The sequence below is a fragment of the Colobus angolensis genome, unplaced genomic scaffold (assembly GCF_000951035.1).
Source record: "Colobus angolensis palliatus isolate OR3802 unplaced genomic scaffold, Cang.pa_1.0 Scaffold8, whole genome shotgun sequence".
Taxonomy (NCBI): domain Eukaryota; kingdom Metazoa; phylum Chordata; class Mammalia; order Primates; family Cercopithecidae; genus Colobus; species Colobus angolensis.
Genome location: NW_012121820.1, coordinates 13,789,461 through 13,794,270, shown reverse-complemented (window position 1 = coordinate 13,794,270; position 4,810 = coordinate 13,789,461). Strand labels below are relative to the sequence as shown.

Here is a 4,810-nt window from a genome sequence, read left to right as displayed (position 1 = left end):
TTGTACAGATTATTTCATCACCGAGGTATTAACCCTAGTATCCATTAATTGTTTTTTTTTTTCCTGATCCTCTCCCTCCTCCCCACCCTCCACCCACTGAAAGGTCCCGATGTGTATTGTTCCCCTCCACGTGTCCATGTATTCTCATCATTTAGCTCGCACTTATAAATGAGAACATGCAGTATTTGGTTTTCTGTTCCTGCGTTAGTTCGCTAAGGATAATGGCCATTATCTTAGCCATTTCAAAATAATGATTTAACCTCTCTCACCTTCATTGTCATTTTAGAAGAAACTATCAATTGGTGTCCTGCTGAGAAAAGGCATGTAGTAGTTCTAAATTTTGAAAATTAAATGTTTAGGAACATATTTGTGTTACTATAACATTAATTTTACATTACATATCTTTGCAAAATGCTGAAATTTGCACTTATTTTAACCAGGCAGAAAACAGGTAGGACTGGATTTTTTAAAACTGTTTTTGGTGCTTTATTGAGAGTTATTTTCCCCCTTTCACCTTTATTTTATATGAATTTTGTTTCTTGTCTCAACCAAAAGGAAGCATGTTTTTCAAATTTATTTTCTTCTCTTCCCATACTTTGGCTCCTTGCAACCATGAACAGCATAGTTTTCTATATTTTTTTATTTTACAAAGAATTATCTTTTCCTTTAGGGTAAAGCAATTTGGATTCATTCACTAAAAAGAAAAGCAAAAATAAATAAAACACATTTTTAAAAAGCAAACCAAAAAGTACACAGCTTATTCTTGTCAAAACTTTATCGACATGGCTGTTCTCTATTCTAGCATTTCAGGTTTTAGATTAAAAGTCTCAGATTAGGCAAATTTTTGTCCCTCCCAATGTGTCAACATATTTGTATTTAGATATTTTAAAAATTCTTGTAAGTTTTATTATTTTTAACAAAATGATTTTAGCGTTTAAAAAAAATCCTTAAGAAAGATAAAGAATATAGACCATTAATTCTATTATTTTTATGTACTTCTCAGTAAACCTCTGCAAATTACCAGTACAGTTTCTCCCCCATATTATGGAAATGTCTTTTATTACGAATGTGGTTATTGTCTTTCTTTTCATTTTCCTAATCTTTCCAAGACTCTTTCCTCAGGAGAACCTATTATTTCTATTTTAGGTCTCCATTCTTTGTTCATTCTAAAATTTTCTTTCTTGCCATTTTTGTCTCATTGTTCTCCTACTTTTTATTCTCAGATGTTTTCTCAAAATATCCTCCACGCTACTGATTCAACATCCCTACAATCTCAATTATACTCTTTTCTGTGCTCAATGTGAATATTGCTGGGATTTTAAAAAATGTTCACTAATCCTTAATTCAGTTTATCTCTAAAAATGTGTGTGTGGGTGAGATAGTGTGTATTCCTTAATTATTTCTTTTCCCTACATTTAAGGGTCATATCTTTCTACATATTTGGGTATAATAGTTTCTTAAAATTTTCTTTTCAATACTGCAATTATTGTTAGTAGCTTACTTTTTTTTGAGATTTCTGAAACTTACCTTTTCTATCTATCGAGCCTTGTAAGTTCTCTTTACATGTATGTTTATGTCTATATCTACTTGTCTATTTGTGTATCTATCTTTGTAGAGAGAAAGACTTGAACAAGTTACTTACAAAGAAGTTATTGGACAGTTGTGATTTTTTGTGAAATATTGTCTATTTTCACCTTTGAAAACGTGATGATAACTGATATTATATACATATGAAATTTTTAAAAATTAATATAGGCATCAAAATGGTTTTACATTTATTAATTATTGGAATTTCTTCTTTAATACATGGCCTGTTGATGTATTTTCCTATTTTTTCTCTTGAGATATTCATAATTTTATAGTTAATTGGCAAAACTTCTTTGCTTACCAAGAATATTAATACTTTTTCTGGAAAATGCCTAGCAAATACTTTTTGTCCATTTAAAAAATTTCCACTGTTTCTTATTATTTATGATTTAATGACATTTCAGAACTTTAATATACTAATATCCATAAATCTCTTCCTTTTTCCTTAGAAAATATTTTCACAACTCAAGGCAATTTAAATATCCACTTGTGGGAACAGTGCTGAAGGCCTGGACTAGGATAGTAGCAATGGAGACAGACTAAAGGTCAGCATAACAGTCAACATTAAGGGGGTTGAATCAACAGCACATAGTGCCTGATTGGAAATACAGAGTAAATTATAGTGAGAAATGAGTTGCTGTTCAGGTTTCTATCTTGAATATGTAGACAGATGATGGTCAGCAAGCAAGAAAACTGGCAGAACAATTTTAGAAACTAAGAAAATGTATTTCCAATGGAACTAATTACATCAGTCATTAAATAACATTCTAAGATATAGGAGGCTGATACAGTTTCGATTTGTGTCCCTGCCCAAATCTCATGTCGAATTATATCTCCAGTGTTGGAGGAGAGGCCTGGTGGGAGGTGATTAGATCTTGGGGGTGGATTTCCCCTTTGCTGTTCTCATGACAGTGGGTTCTCATGAGATCTGGTGTTTAAAAGTGTGTAGCACCTCCCCCTTTTCTCTTTTCCTCCTGCTCAGACCATGCAAGATATGTGACTGCTTACCCTTTCACTATGATTGAAAGTTTCCGGAGGCCTCCCCAGCCATGCTTTCTGTACAGCCCATGGAACTGTGCGCCAATTAAAACTCTTTTTAAAATAAATCACACAGTTTCAGGTATTTCTTTATAGCAGGGCATGAACGGACTAATACAGAGGCAGAAGCACATTTGCAGACAGAAATGGGAAAAAATATATAGGAACAGAGGATAAGAGAAAGAGCTTAAGAATAAGAATGTGCAAATTTTTGTTGATTCTGGACTGGGGAGAGGTGATAATGGATTCAGATCCTGGGGGAATCTGGAATCTGGACAAGGATATGATTCAGAGATCAATGGGAAGGAGAAGAAAATTAATAAACTTGACTTAAGAGCTAGGCTCTATGTTGAGAAATGTAATGTTTATGCTAGTATTTTTACAGAAAAAGCTGTTACCATTCTCAGTTTTGCCACCTGGTTCAGAGAAGCTAAGCCATAGGCCCCAAGCCACATGGACTATATGGTGGCATCTATTTAAACTCATGTTTATTTGTTCTTAGCACTTTTGTTGCTGTCAGTATGCTACCTCTAAGTAGGACTTTGATTTCCTACAAAATTCACTGTTACACATCCAGGTAGATGTGAATACATGCTGCATTAATGTCTGTCACCCATAGTTACTGCAGGGGAAGTTGGCATCACAGCATTGACAGCATGCCTACTATCTTTAGGTTAAAGTGGATATGTTATCATTACCCTATGCAAAAGAATCTGATCATTGCCCTGAAGACAATTTTGTTATCTCACATTGCATATGTGATCATTACCCTGAGGGCAGAGATGCAATCATTGGCCTATAGGAATACCTATCATTACAGCTTGGCAATTGGAAAAGTGATAATTAACTTGCACAAATAGATGGGATCATTGCACTACAGATAGAACTGTTATTGCATTTCCTGAAGAAATGCAATCTCTAGTGTGTAAAAGACAATGTGTTATCTACATTTATGGTAGAGATATGCTCCTTATATTGCCCATAATGGTGATATCAACTGCATTTCAGGTGGAAATTAGGATTGTTGCATTGCTGATAAACTTGTTATAATTACATTGCAGAAAGAGATGCAATCATTCTCTTGCATATGGTGCATATGAAGATGGGATCATTACAGGAAAGGTGGAGGAGATGCAGTCATTATGCTCTATATACACCCATTTTCTTGGCCAGCAGCTGAAGATGGGATGCTTTCTTTGCTGGAAGACCTATTACCAGTTAGGTTGCAAAAGATGTGATCATCATCCTAAACAATAATTTAGAGTCCCATAACAATTTTAAGTGTGCTATTTATGAAAATTTGAATACATTGTCCTGGGAATGTAATGGAAGTGAGATGCCTCATGTCATGAGAAAATCTGACATAAACTCCTTGAGCAGGAGAGGCCATGTGGGTATGGAAGCCCTGAAGGGGAGCAGAAAACAGCCAGACCCTAGCTGTTCCAGTCATCCCAACTGAGGTGCCAGACTTGTGAATGAGGCTATCTTGCATCATTTAGGCCTAGGAGAGCTGCCAACTGACTGCAAACACATGAGTCAATCCAGCTAATGCCACATGGAGCAGAGACAAGCCGCCCAGCTGAGCCCTGTCCAGATGATAGAATCATGAGCAAATAAGGTTGTTGTTCTTTTAAACCACTAAATTTTTGGGTGATTTGTTACACAGTAATAAATAACTGAAACAACTATGTACAGTTTAATGATCTGAAATCAATCCATAGTGTTATTATAGCCTTTTTAACCAAATTGAAATGATAACTTCTTCATTTACAATGCAAATCAATTTAATGGCAATAGTTACAACTGCCCTGAAATGATCTAAAGCCTCATGAAGTTGATTTAATATATAGCTATCCAACATACTTAATCACATGTTCACAGTTGATGAATAGTGACTGAATCTCCATGAGCAAGAAAATAGTAAGAGCTCTTTTTTCTCTCTCTTTCTCTTTTTTTCAGATGAATAATTTTACATTTACACTGAGAAAAAGTTAAAGTTGCAGCTCTGTTTTCATACTACCTGAGGGATCTTTGTAGGTTACATAAACCCTAAGCCTCCTGTGTAAGTTGAGGAAAAAAATTCCCAATTCCCAGTGTTATTGAGAGGATTAAATAAGATAATTTGTGCAAAGTCTTAACCATAGTTGCCAGCATTTAAACTTTAGCTCTTGTCCATGTCTCTAAT

At 34.7% G+C, this 4,810-nt stretch overlaps 1 long non-coding RNA gene across 1 annotated transcript; it reads left to right on the top strand.

The window, feature by feature from the left end:
• The first annotated feature begins 290 nt into the window (after window positions 1-290).
• Window positions 291-4,313, top strand: LOC105502494. Its single transcript, XR_001000349.1, has 3 exons — window positions 291-320; window positions 2,037-2,132; window positions 3,687-4,313. It is a non-coding gene; the product is annotated as an uncharacterized LOC105502494 (long non-coding RNA).
• Window positions 4,314-4,810: the final 497 nt, after the last annotated feature.